Genomic DNA, 15,262 nt, shown 5'->3' on the forward strand with positions numbered 1-15,262 from the left:
TTTAGAGCAAGCTAAAGTATGTTAAATGGTTTATTCTTGAAAGTTTTATTTAATGTTTTTCCCCCTCAAATTATGCAGCTTAATAAACAAAAACAAAAAATAAAACAAACAAACAAACAAACAAAAAAAAAATAGATGCACTCTATAAAAATGTAAAGTAGCTACACAGCATGTGGTTAAGATGTTGAAAATATTTTAGTCTATACATATTTAAATGTTCTTGATGATTTTACAACCTTAGGATAACAATACCTTTAATAAAACTCATAAGGTCATTTTGCATTCACAGTGTTGCCATTTTGAGTTTTAGATCATCCTGAATGAAAAATCAGTCTTAAGTCTTGAGCCTAACATTTGTGATTGTAATCCACTGAGTAAAGAATGATGATCAATAAAAAGTAAGGAAAAAAAGGACTAAAAGTAGAAGAGAGGTAATTCTGCTGCAAGCAAATCAAGGCAGAGTGGGAAAAAAAAAGTCTTTGACCGAGAATGACAGGCCTGAGAGAATGTCACAGCAATTGTGGGGCCATCACTGGCAAGAGATGATGGTTGATTGCTTTGCGTTCCACGGTAAGTCCATCCTGGAGGACATTGCGCACCCTTGCTCATCTGTGGCCCAACCTTTGGTGCTGACATTTAAAGTGTTGATTTTGGAGCACTTATGCTAATTGTTGTAATTTTCCTGATGAAGCGCCATTCTGATACCTTGATGTGGCCAAGATAGTTTTACATTTTCTATGTGGTCCTCTTTGCCATTTGCACTGTTCAGTGTCAGCGCGGAGTGCTACTGAAAGCAGACAAAATTGCAAGCAAATTGCATCAGATTGCCAACATTGTGAAAAGGTAAATTGCTTGCAAATCTATTTAAACCACTGGCCTATTTTCATCAGCTATGGTACTTGGTATTCATGATTGCTTAATTGGCGACCTTTTCTATTGTGTAGTGCTTTATGGTGCGATGGAAAACGATCTTTACCAAACCAATTACCCTTTTTTTTTTCTCCACACTACTACATTAAAGCTGTGATTGCGGCAGATAGTCCTTTCTAAATTAACTTTATGGTTTCAAAGAATAAAGTGTCATTTGCTTGATATGATGTTGTTTAACTTGTTTTTTTCCCTGTGTGTCGAAACTGCTGCTAAAAGATTTTAGTTATACCCTCTACATGTGACAGTAATAAGCCCTTGTCCAAGTGCTAAATAGAGAAATATTTTGTCACACTATCAATCACATGCATGTAACTACTGCTTAGGCATTGTAGAGCTGTTTTGTATTTGGCCATTTAAACATTAATGGAAGCTGTAGGAAATACATAGAGTGGCTGCAGAGTTGATTATATTTATTGTTTTACTTTTGAGAAGTATATATTTTTTGTTTTGATTTTTTTTAACAACAGTTTTTTATTACACATGGCGAGTGTGATATAAAGTTATTTAACTGCATTTGTCAGCAGCCTGGTCACCAAACACAAGCATGAATTTGAAAATTGTTTTTTTTACTCAAAGGATTGGTAATAATGACATCCTCCTACTCTGGATAGATTTAGTATTTCAGTGTTGAATGTATTGAAGTGTTGTCAGCCTGCTCACCTCTCCTTTGCTAGACTGGCCAATAGAATTAACCCTGGATTAACCCACCAGGCCCTGGTGCAAGGTAATGGCTTTGGCTAATGGCTGTGACTGCCCAGTGCCAGGTACCATTGACTCTCTCTGGCACAATTTGCTCCATTTGAGGGGCAGAGTGACAGCATGGCTATTTCTGTACAGCTGGTGTCCGCTGCTACTGCCAGGCAGGGTTAATACTCCACCATGCCTCTGAGCTGGGATCACGAGAAGCAGCGCTCTCTGGTCTCATCTCTGTCTTAGCAAACATGGTAAAGGAGATCTTAGCAGGGCATGAAAGATTTTTTTTTTTTCATTTCATGCAAGAGATACCATAACACAAAAACAGTTAAATCATAAAACTGGCACTTTGGTGCCTAAGGCAGACTTTATTTCATTCCAGTTGCATTTTGCTCTGGCAGCTTCTCGTGCGTTGTCACGCTTGTACATAAACAGCTCTCACCTTCAGTTCTTTTGTGCTCATGTATTTGCCTGAGGTGAGGGAGTGTAACACAGGCAGAGGGGGATGAGAAAGAGGAATCAAATCAGTCTGAACAAGGAAACAGCCTCCTCCTTTCCTGTAGATTAGCTTACTTTAACTACAACCTGACTGTAACATAGGCAGAGGATGGGTTTAGTGTGTGTATGTGTGTGTGAGTGTGTGCCTGTGTGTTGGAGGGGGTCATCTAACCCCTCCTGCCGTTTTAGCAGACCAGAGCTCTGAATGGGAACATGGAGGTTGGGGAGGGGGTTGTAAATTTTCTCTGAGTCAGGGCAAAGCTGATTGATCTCTGAGTGTAAAATCGATAAGGAGACACTGTCATTTTTGTAAAGGATGAGTTGGAAAGAGGAAATAAATTAGGACTCCCCAGCTCAGATGTGCGCACACACACTGATGCTTTGGTCTCATTAATTCAGTGCAGTCAGGATTTTGGTAATGTCATGTCCACAGCTTCAATCTCACAGGTGCCTTTCCACAGCAGGCTGTGCTGACAGCAGAAGACCCTTTATTATACTATGTATATTTCATCACATAGCCATGCAGAGAAGTCAGATACTTGCCCTTGCTCCCCTCCATGTCTTGATTCCTGATTAATCTGTGTTGTTATTTGCAGAAGTACATCATGCCAGGGCTTGATTAAATCAGGAATTGAAAGCCATTGTCTTTCTTGCATGTCCCTTATCAGAACTAATGTACCTGCGGTGGTCATTTGTCTTGAGTTGTTATAAGAAATAAAGACTGGTGCACTTTTCTCTTCCGCAAGATATTGCAGGAAGATTAATTTTGTACTTCTCATCTCTTTGCTCCTCAGTTTACTGTCTGCACTGTCTCCTGTGATATTTTTCATGCTTAGATATGCTGTTTTCACTTATTCATTCCTGTTTCACCTTGATCTTCTCATCTATTATATTACACTACTTCCGAGCACTGAGAGAATAAAGTCCTCATGCCTTATTGGATTGATGGTTACAGAAACCATTGCATAATATCAGGTTTCACTGGGCCATTTTTCACTGTGTACCCACCTATGTTTCATGTGATCAGCACTCATGATTTGCTCCGTGTTCACATCTCCAGCTGGTGTCTTTGTTCATACCCTTGTGCTTTGTGTCATGTAGGACATCCTTGTCTGAAGCGGTGTATACATGAGCGGCGTGCATGCATCTGCACACTGGCTTTTATTAGGTGGCGTCCTGCGTGTCAGATGTTGCTGAAGATCCACTCATCATGTTGCTGTCTCTGCTGCTCAGTGGGACCATTAAGGACACATCAGGCTATCAGGAGGCAGCTCTTGGGGACTAGCAGTCATAAAATACCTCTGTTGGCCTTGCTCTGAATAATCTACCGGTCAAAGGGGCTTTGCGTGTTTCTTGAAGCTGCAGAACAAGTGCTGTGGGACAGAAACCTGACAGACTGAAGGCTTAAATGATAACACATCATATGTGTGGGTCAACTCCTCCAGCATTTAGTCCTTTGGGTAATTTAAAGGCTTGTGCAGACATAAGACATTACAGAGCTTGTTCTGACTTCCATATCTCTCTCAACTACACTTGAGAGAGGCTAAACTAACCCGTTCAGATTTGTCTCAAAATAGAAAACAAAGCAAATCAGAAACAAACAGAAGTCCAGAGACATGTGTTTTGCACACCAAAAGAGTAATTCTTTAAACCGTGGCGTTGAAAGAAAATAATTTGTATGTAAAATACTAATTTGATTCACATTCACTAAGCAGGTTATCAAATTAAATCAAGGCTCTGTTAGGCCTGCCACTTGGGCTTTTAGGCCCAACTTCATGTGTAAAATTGGCCAACAAGAGATTTGGGGAAGCGCTTTGCACACTCCTGTCACGTCATCTCTTGGCTCCCTTCTGGAGGCTGATCCCAGGGTCAGTGCTTGTGGAAAGATGCCTCTATGGACTGCCACAGGGCGACAGGGACACAACACCATCTCCAGCTGGGCAACTTATTACAGCCCCGGTCTTTCTTAACCCCCTCTCACCTGCCCCAGCCATTCACAACATCATCAAGTAATCACATATTCATGAAGCTGGGGGCTGGTGGAGTGTGCGGTTAGTAAGGAACGGGTGGCTGTGGGGGGTGCCAGTGCAGTAACACTGGTGCGGTGGTTGTAGCAATGGTGCGGTGGTTGGGAGAGTGCAGTTGGAGCCTGTCGGGGGTGAATCTGCAGGTGGCTGTCACATCCGTAATTGCCTCATACTTCCCTCTGCAGCGTAAAATTGTTTTCATTATGTGTCATGCACACAGTGCCAGGCAAGGGCCCCTTGAGAGCATTCCCAAGAGCCAGAGGGAGGAGGCACTCCAGTTAAACAGCCGCTTAGCTTCAAATAAGAAAGGAGAAAAGGAGAGGAGAGTGGAGGTGGAGGAGGAGGAGGACAGGGAAGAGGGAAGGGGTGTGGAAAAAACAGAGGAAGCTCATCATTAACTGTGTTCGAACAACAGCAGACAAGTGTGAGCTCATGCACAAAAACCAGGCAGAGCTTATCCTAAACATCTCAGTTACCAGGGGGGAGTTGTGTGGTTTCAACCATACTGTGAGCTCCTGGAGGGTTTCCGTGGTCAGGGGGAAGGGTTGGGGAGGGGGGGGGGGGGGGGGGGGGAACAAGGAGCGGGAAAAGAAAAGGAGAAAAAGTTTCCACCTGACTGGAGTTCCCATGGTTTGCCATGCAGGAGGGTAAGCAGGTTTCAGCAATAAACTCAGGCATTGTCAGGCAATAATGCTCAGTCAGGTCCCTCCATTGGGATTCAAGGGTGTCTTTTTCTCTGCTCCCTGCGCTGCACTAATCACAGGCCTACTTTGTTTAATTGCAGCAAAAGGGAGAAAATGTGTTCAAGAAGTCATCCTAATCCCTCCCCTTTACCCCCTGCTCCTACACAACAGCCCCCAGCTAGATTTGCTTCTCCATACTCTGTCTCTCTCCTCTGCTCCATGCTCGCTTTTCCTTTTTTAATGAATTGTGGGACTTTCAAAGAGACAACAAACAGCAAAACTGTGATAAATAAAGGATAGACCAAAAGGGGAATGTGACAGGTACAGGCCTGAGGTATAGGCTGGTTATTGAGGAAAATCCCCTCTGCAGGATTTTTTGCATTTGCAACAAGTGGACTTCGGATGCTGGCAATTCACAGGAGGTGGCAGGATAGAGGGACCAGTTAGCTGCTAATAGCCCAGTCCACATGCAGACTCAGAATAACCATTGCTGTAAAAGCACGTCAAGACTCCCTGATTTGACACAAATTTGCTTCTTCAATTTTTAAATTGCAGATTTGGAAACCCGAGGTGCTGTGCATTGTACTTGATGACTCTGAGGTCACAGGCACCAGGGGGGCAAGAGAGGGGATTTATCAATCAGGACTCCTCGTCTTTCTAAAGCTGAATAAAAAGCGACCCATGAAGAGACAAACCAGACCCCTTTTAACCGAAGGCTTTTCTTATTCATTAGATCCGGATCCTGCTTCTCCCTTTACCTTCTTTAGCCGAGAAGAAGCATCTCAAGCATAGAAAACCACTCAGTGGAAGGACACAAAATTTCAAAAAGAACTCCAAGCTATGCATTAGGGAAAGTCACACTGTCTACCTCCACAGAGTAAAAAGCCTTTTTTCAGCCATCTTAAATCAAATTAAAAATAATAATAATAATAATAATAATTTTTAAAAAAATCACACAATTCCAGATACAATAAAACTAATTTAAAAAACATAAAATGTTTAAAAACAAGTAAAATATTTCATAAAAAGATCTTTCTAGCTTACCATTAAAAAAAATCATTATTATTGTTGACAATCATTTTCCTTTTCTGATCATTTATTCTGACACAAAAAATGTTTAGTTGCCAATTTAAACAGAAATAAGGCTTAAAAAAGACAACTTAAAAAAAAAGAATTAAAAGTAAATGATTTTTTTTAAACCTATTTTAAAAGCAAATGAATAAATAAAAATCTTCTCTTGATTTTTTCTTATTGTTTCAAATGATCTTACTTGCAGGTTGTGATGCTTTAGGAACAAAGAAATTAGTCTCACATTCATGGAAAAGGGAGCTCAAAATATCCCCATGATTACACAAAAGGTGAGTTTGCCAACCAACTCAAAAACATTCTTGACCTTTCACAAACCATTCAACAGTCTCTTTGAAACATTATAAAACTCAAAGGAAGACAAACAATGCCACAACAAAAGACTACAATAAAAATAAATGATTTTATATATTGAGCACAGTAAAAATTCAGTGATAAATGAAAGAATGCTCTGAAACCCCTCTGGTCTAAGTGGATGAGGGTTTAGATGAGAAAATCCATCCTAAGTAAACGACTTCCCATGTGACCTGGGGCAAGTCACTTAACCTCTGTCTTCATGCCCCCTGCTCAAGTTTAAACAAGAGGATTGCTCAGTTCTGTCCCCATACACTTCTCAAGTCCTTTCGGACCAAATAATTTTGCTCTCAATGTAGGGCTCACACAGTAAACAAATACGCCTTTTTTTTTTTTTTTAAATAGCAATGTCAACAACTGACGTGTAGCAGCAGAAATAACTCCAATGCAATTGTTGTTTCTAAGCAACAATTTTGTTTCTTATTCTAATAGTTGAATGTTAGTGGTTTTTTTATTTTATTTTTATTTTTTATTTTTTAACTACAGGATGAGATGTGATTAGTGTATGATTGTGCAGATTAATGTTAAATCTATGGATTTTACCTTTTGCCATATATTGTGTCCTTGTTATTTCAGGATTCTCTGACCTTTTAAGACTGGTTTGGTTGGGGGTAAAAAAAAGTTGCAAAATAGCCTTTTAGCTCATTCTGGCACAGTCGCGTTTTGATGTTTACCAGTTTGCATAATAAATTCTAAATGAATCAAATAAATCAGAATTATTGTTTAGAAATGTTTTGCTAAAGTTGATCCCTTTGAAGCAAAATTTTGCCATCCACTCAAGTGGGAAATTGCATCTTTCTCAGCAACAACAATGTGAAAATCTGGTGCTGCTGTCATGATATTCTTGTTGATTTATTTATGCTATTCTTTCCATGATTTGTTCCTTAAGTTTGCTGAATCCACAGGAGACTGTTGCGAGCCAGTGAGGACCACTGGTGCCTGTGAATGTAGCATTACGGCCCAATCTCTTTCTTACTCCCTGAAAGACTGTTTAAATGGTTTGGTTTATTATTGCCCAAGGAAGGCTAAAGGCTTCTGTCAGCATTTGGGAGAGGGAATCACTGCCTCTTTACTGGACAGCTGTTCCGGCCTTGCCCCACTTTTCATATGGATATGTATGTTAATGACAGGCAATGGACTGGAGATGAAGAGGCCTGAGCGCTAGGCCCTCTCTTCAGCGCACTTCTAAAGCCTCCACAAAAGGAGCAGTAAAAGAGGCTGCAATGGTGAAGCTCCCACTTTTGTGCCCTGAATTAGTTCTGCAAGCAATGAAAGTGATCTTTTCTGGACGACAGGGGAAGTCTGCCGATGGCTGGACCAACTCATTAGCACAAAAAGTCTGTTGGGACATATAATTGACTAATGCAGATCCCCCGCCTGTCACAACATAGCACAGACTGCGGGATGGAACACATGCAGAAAAAATACCTATCCTCTTCAAAACTTACCTAACAGCTTTTGTTCAAGCTGCCCTCCCCCTATCTTTAGGTGCTGTTGTATTTACTTCCTTCATGCAAATGTTGCATCCAACAGCCTTCTGACAGCCATGGAGCTCTGCTTCCTGTTGCTGTCAACAGTGTTTTTTTTTCTTCTTTTTTTAATCATATCTATTGACTTTTCTCAGTAGGGAGAAAAAAACAGATTGTAGAAACTCTGCTAAAGAGTGTATGATGCATCTGATGTGCCACGTTAAGAAAAGTTTCAGGATTATCAAATAACGTTGTTATTTCATTGTTAAGGTATTCATCCAACCATTGTGAATTTTGTATTTTCCTTTGATACCAGGTTTTCGTTGTACTTGTTCACTATGGGTCTTTTAAAATAAATCCAAAATAACATGTGGACTTGGATCTAAAAATCCCTCTCAATATGCAGCAGTAATCATTTTCTCTCCTTTTTTTTTTTTTTTTCATTTATAGACTGGAGTAACAAACATGCTCAGCACACCAGAAGCCCCTAATGGCTGCATCATGGTTAAATTGAGTGGAAAATGCTGTTTTAATTTCCATGTTAATTGAAATGGACTAATTGTTAATATATTCTGAGAGCAAAAGACCTGAAATGGAATAATTTTCCTAAAATTTAATCCATTCAGAAAATGGCTTTGGAAGTGATCTGTTCAGAGTGCCTGTGTGGCCATGCATTCAAAAATAATTCACAGAAAAGAAAATAATTCACATCTTATAAAGTCATTTTTGAACTTTTTGCTCTGTAGACATGGATATAGTTTTTCTATTTAAATGCTGAGCTGGAGACAGTGTGAAGAAGTCCACTTGAAAACAATTGACATTGTTTTTCCATTTTTAAGCAGGAGAATTTTGTCAAGCAGCTAAATAGGGGTATTCTTCATGGTCTCCCTTCTTCACAGGCAACTATAGAAATTAGCCCTACGTTTTTCGGCTCTCACACATGGATACACACGCTTGCATGGACACAAGAAAAATTTCTTTTCTTCTGTCAGCATTCCTGGCCAACAATGGCTAGATTAGTGGACGTGAGGGCCCCCTCGGGGGCACGCATTGTGGCACAGAATACCCTCGGCAGGAACAGCTGGTAGGGGTTAATGGCTACTGAACCTCTCAGCCGGAGCCCTTTCTCTATTGTGTGTTCCGCTCATGGGAAGGAAGGAGGCCACTGACAGCTTCTGGGGTGTGAGGAACCCTCAGAACAGCACCCGGGTCACCCCAAATGGGGAGCAGGGCAGCGGGTGGGGGAAGGAGTAAAGGGGAGGGGGACCATGATGCTGAGGGTGGTAGGATGGTGGCAACAGTGAAGTTTCTACAGAGAAGAAAAAAAAAAAAAAAAGCTCTACATTTACATGGATGGCAACTGAATTAGCATCAGTGTGTTTTCAGTAGTAAACAATAAGGGTAGCGATCTGTACAGTAAGAGGAAATGGGCTGAAGGTGATACTGAGGAGGAGTGACTTACTCATCCTTATGTGCCTTAGTGTTTAAATGGAAGAAAAGCGCAAAGTGTGCTGTGAGATTAATTATCACTCTGTCTCTGTTGCGTCCTAATGATCTAGTTGGCACATTTTAGTGATAGCTGGATGTGCTCCAGAGCTGGAATCCTTCTGCTGAGGTTTCTCCCCTCTGTAATGTCCCCATGCATTAGTATTCAACGCTGAGGACACAGGAGTAAGCAATCCTCAGATGCTGCTCCATGGTTGTCGGCGTATTTCAGCTCCAGTCCTCCTCCTGTGATGCGTGTGTGTGGCCTGTGTGGCCTTGTCTTGTCAGCATCACACGGCTCAAGCCACGCCACCCAGAGGAGCCCCCTCAGTCAGGGCCAGAGGGACCGCATCCCCGATTTAATCCCTCAGTTACTCACCCCCCGCTGGGCAGCGTGGAGAAGCCCTTCTCCCTGATCCAGCCAAGTCTCTCACACCAGCGGCCACACTCATTAGACGGCTGATTATGATAGTGCGCCGGTGTAATGTTTAATCGAGTCTGACACCTGATTTGCCATGTTACAAATCCTGTCATGCAAATTGAGCCATTTGTGTTGTTTGATATGAAGAGATGGGCTATGAAATGAAAGATTAGCCCTGAAATGAGGCACAGGGAACATGTGCCCTCTGCTCCTGCGATTACATAGATAAGAACAAGCTTTGTTTTTTTGTTTTTTTTCCTTCTGCTGGTGCATGGCTCTAGACCAGAGCACATTACATTAGTATGGGGTTTTTCTTCCTGTGGGAATCAGAAAGGCTGCCTATCACTGAGAAAATGTCTCATCTCCCTCAACAAACACAGGCAGGATAATTGGCCACTTGGAGCATGTTCTTTCAAATCACACCCGACTGCGACAATCCATGTAAATAATTCAGAAGTCCTCGGCATCTAAGGTTTGCATAATAGAAGCTTTTGCCCCAACTAAATCTCTATGTATATTAAATTATTCTGTAGCAAAAAGATTCATTGCTCTCTGAATATATTTCAATTTCACAGCAAAGACTAAACAAATTGCAGATGTGAATGTGGAGCTGCACTGGAAGCTGTTGAGGACTGGTTGATGTGCAGATGGTATAAATAAAATGAGGTTGCCTTTGACTTGCCACTTCTCTCTGACACCTGTTTTAATAATGACCACTCCCCATCTGCGGCAAAAAAAAAGGCAGCCCAAACAAATTCCCTCAAATGTCTTATGTGGTTTCACTTCTCAGTCCACTTACTGTAAACATTTCATTTCCTCATCCTGTCAGAAATGTCTTTGTTGCTGCTTGTTGCTCAAGCTCTAATCTGAAAGACAAAGTCGGCCAGATAGCTCCCCCGCTTGCTATTTGTCTTCTGCTTCCTCCTCTCTCATCTCTTGTGACAGCCTCATCTTTAGAGGGCTTTAAGTTCATGTTCCAGTACTTCTTGGCATTTATTGTGAGTGCAGAGGTCCTTTAAAACATCTTCTTTTAAGTGGTTGAGTGTTTGTCTCCTTGTCAGGATGAGGTTACAGTGCTGATTTCTATCTCCTGATCAACAATGGGCAACAATACCACAAACACTCTCAAATGCCTTTCCTGACACGGGGACTTAAAAAAAAACAAAAAACTATCTGATGAGGATATTGTGCAAATTAAACACTGCCATGATTTCAGTGATTTTCGGCAGACAGCCAGAATGCAGTTGTGAGTTATTGCAGCAGAAGAAGCCTTTTATGTGAGTCAGTTCACGTCTCAATGGAAATCTACCTGTTTTTACAAGTCATCTCCTCTGAGAAACACCTGTACTGAGCAACAGGCTCATTGTTTTTCTCTTAGCTACATCGTAAAGATTGAAAGGCCAGAGAGACAACACCAGGCAGGTTTGCTGAATCACTCATCCTTCTGGCGCCACTCGGCTGAGTGAAGAGTTCCTGTCAGAAGCACTCCATCATGAGTGATGTGGAATTAGAGATCGTGCAACTTGTTACATTTTTATTGGCCTGTTTTTTGCATTGCAGGAAATATGAGCTCACCTTTGAAACCATTACAATGTAAATTTAGTTTGATTGATCAGCATTCTTCAGCAAAATGCAAACGATTTATTAATCGAATTAATGGGAACAGGTTGGGGAGTCTGCGACCACAATTTTAATACATCCAGAAAATGCTAAGAAATTTAAAAAAAAAAAAACTTTTTGTACCCGAAAAGAAAAGCTGTTTTAGTTAAAGTTGTTGTGAAAGACAGCAATTCCTCTCCAGCTGGCAATGCAAACACAGCCTGACGGTTTTTCATCTCAAGTTACAGTCAAGTTCCTCTTACCCGCAGCTTGTGCTGTAGAAAGGAGTGGCCTGGTCTTTTCTGTTAAATATAAATGTTACTGTTTTCCAAAACTGCCTTGAATATTGTAAAGTTATTGATTAGGTGTCACGTTTGGCGGCTCTTATTGATGGCACAAGAATGTGAAAGTAGCTAGCATCCTGGATGTAAAGATTAGGATTTATTGCCCAGAATCTCTTGAACAATTTTATCAAAAGCCCATTCCACTGTGACATTTTTTTTCTCCCATAAATCAGTGAGAGGAAATCTATCAGTGGACAGTAGTGAGAGATAGATGAGCAGAGGGATGAGAGGGTCAGCAGAGATTTTTCACTGGTCCTTCCCATCACAGCAGCAGCTTCACTTTTTCACCTTTATGAATTGGCCTTTTACTGACTGACTGGGTTTTTAATTTGTTCAACACACTTGGAAAAAAAACATTTCTGGCCATTTATACTTTGCACATAAGATAATGTATTGATTGTTAAAGCACTGTTGCACCAGGTTTCTGGCTCATATTTAGATAATGCAAACTTTAGAAAAATGGTTCTTGTGAGATGGATGGTCAGGAGTGTTATTAATAACGTAGATACATTTAATCCTGGCAGAAGAAATATGAAGAATCAGGGGTCTTAACACATGTCATTTGTAAAATTCCATTTTCGGGTAGATATATCTGAATGTGCACATATAAGAAAAAAAGAAAAAGCACATGTTTTCAGCCATTAACATTATTTCCGCCCATAATAACATGTTCATGTGTCACTAAGAGATGCAGTTCAGGCACATACAAGAGACAAAATAAAGTGCAAAACAGTCCTTTAATTTACACCAATAAGTTCAGTAAGGATCACATATGTTGTTCTTATACAGTGGTGGGCTTGGGTCTGAAGGACCCTGGTTCAAATCCCTGATGTGCAAACAGAGGTGATCTATTGTAGGAACAGAGCCTTTAACCCACAGACTGCTCCTCGGGGGGTTGAAACATGGCAGCTCTCTAGTAAATCTGAAGAATAGGAAACTGTGGAACCTAATTTCCTAATCGGGATTAATAAAAAAAATATTATTACCACTGTCACATAGTGAAGTTATTCAGAGTATAAAGTAGTTTATGTAGAAACAGAATAATTTCCAGAGACTTTAATTTTTCTTACATCCCTCTTTTTTCCTGTTTTGTGATTGCCACTAACCTTCCCAGAGTGTTGTTGTACCTATGGCATCTGCAAAACGATTAGAGGACAAGTCAACTTTCACTACTTTTATGTGTAAAGAAAATGTAATCTTGAAATAGTAAGTAGTAAATTAAAATGTGTATCTTTTGTGCTGTTTTGTTCTGCACAGCCTCATAACTTCGTCTGCGAAATGGTTTTGTGGTGAAATGTCTCCATGATCTTGTCAGGTGACATTGTTGGCATACTTTTTGCTGTTCCCCACAGGGGCAAAAGGAGTGAGCACAAGTGATTGGTGAGCCGCCTAGTGTCGTCTACCTGTCTGATTTACCGTCCTGCTGTGTTTGAAGTAGGACAGGCGGAATTCGCTTCACTCTGGTTCTTTGTGATCAGTCCTCCCAGATTACAGCCCAGGTGAGGCCCCTCACCATCAACCACAGGATATAGGAAGTATCTTTCTCTCGTAGCCTCTGGACATTGTTCCTGAACTGGCTCTATAACATCATGACACTAAGTTCTTCCTGCATTAGATCTTCTTCTTGCACACGGTGACTTATACAATACATGCAATGAGTAATATGACTAACAAAAACTAGACTGTGTAAATTGACTAATCATTCAGTTAAAATATGCTTGTGGCATGGGAATTGCTTGGAGCTGTTGCACTGTAGTGTTTTAACCTGCTGTGGATCCAGACAACACGGCTTGTCTGGCGTCAGTGCTGTTTTCTTTGTCAGACCTGTTCAGCACATGCAATTACATGTCAATACTTGTTATGTGTTTAACTGTAGCGCTTTCTGACAACAAGAGTTACAACTGCATCAACAGTTACAGAAGATGGCACATAAATATTAATTCTGTTAATATTAGCATTAAAAACATATATTTTCAGATGTAGGGTCCCTGCACTCTTTATGCATATATTTGTGTGTACATGTAGATCTTTGTTTGTATGTTTGCTTGCATTAGTTGTTTAAATATGAAGGCATTGTAAAATATTTATGTATCTTTCTTTTTTGTTTTTCTTTTTTTCCAAATCTAATCAATCCGCAGTGTACACATGCCTCCCGGACAGAGGGATGTGGACACAGTGTGGCTGATTGGAGTCAATCAGCAAGGCGAGAAACCAACATTTTCTTCAAAACAACCACACAGAAAGAGTTCTGGAATTTCTCCTCTCTGCACATCAGTTAATGGTGTTGCCAAATTTTCATAGAGTAAATAACAGCTTGATTGTCTGCTGCATGTTCATGTGGAATTGGGACACTGATTTGGTGTTGGTGGAGGGCATCCACAAGAGGGAAAATGCAGAACGTAATCAGCATAACCAAAAGTCAAACAGAATACAGTATCAAAGAAACTGATTGGAGAAGATGTAAGGGAGCTGATATATTCTAAGCACAAAAGCAGCCTTAAGGCTGATTTTTTAATATGCAGAAACACAATCAGCCTGTGGAATGAAAAGCCTCACATTACTGTCATTATACAAGGAATTTTGGAGGAACTGGTTGAATTCAATCATCTGATTTGACCGTCTCAAGTACGGTGTATTTGTTGTAACACAATGCTGTGAACATGCAGAAGCCATGATAATGGCTTACCAAGGACAACCAGGGTAAGAAGGTGAGTTTGTGCTGTTAGAATTCATGTTTTAAACAAATCTGATGATTTAAATATCAAAATATTTAATGTATTAACATTAAAACGGACACTTATATGTGGAGATCTTTGCCATGAAATTTTACATGTTAATTTCAGAATTTCCATATTGTTTCACTGAGTCATATTTGTCTGGTTGTCTTTTTATGCACAATTTTTTCCCTAATTTTACAATAATTGTGGTTTTTTAATTTCACTATTTATATAACAGAAAGTAATTTAATAAAATCCATGTGAAAGGATCTTGTAAAATGAAGATACAGACTAAATAAAAATGACATAAAAAATGAGGAATTGGATGAAAGATTAAATAAGTGGTTGAGGAATGACAGATTCTGGCATAACTGATATTCAAGTTAATGAAGACAATCATTTAGCATAACTGTACAAATATTCTAAAGTACCTAGTAGCTACCTGTGCTTTTCAGCTGCTTACCTACATAAGCAAATCCAGTTTTTTGTTTTTTTTTTAAAAAGCTTATTGTAATCATTTATATGTGTATGTATTTCCCCTCTTTTCCTTTCTTGGATTTTTGCAGTTTTTTTTGTCTTTTATTTTATGACCATGTCAAAATAAATAAATAAATAAATAAAATAAAATAAGATTGTGCAGGTTAGTGGTCAAAATCACAATAGATCAAATGCAAAAATTGTCTTTCATTAAACAATAAAGTGTAAGGGATGACTACAGTGAAACAAACATTAGGCTTGTGACTTGCATTACCATGAGTCAGATAAGAGACATTCAAGTGACTTCAGAGAACTAAATAAGTGCTATTGATATTCTAGCATCTCAGTGACAACATTAACTTTCAAAGCTGTCATTGTTTTTATTTAAGGCTTTGCTGTTGGTATCAATTAAGTTCTCCATTGAAGAGTAAATCAGAAGAAACCAACATTTAAATGATGGATAAAAGGATAAAAGACCA

This window comes from Telmatherina bonti, assembly GCF_933228915.1.
Source record: "Telmatherina bonti genome assembly, chromosome: 5".
NCBI classification, from domain to species: domain Eukaryota; kingdom Metazoa; phylum Chordata; class Actinopteri; order Atheriniformes; family Telmatherinidae; genus Telmatherina; species Telmatherina bonti.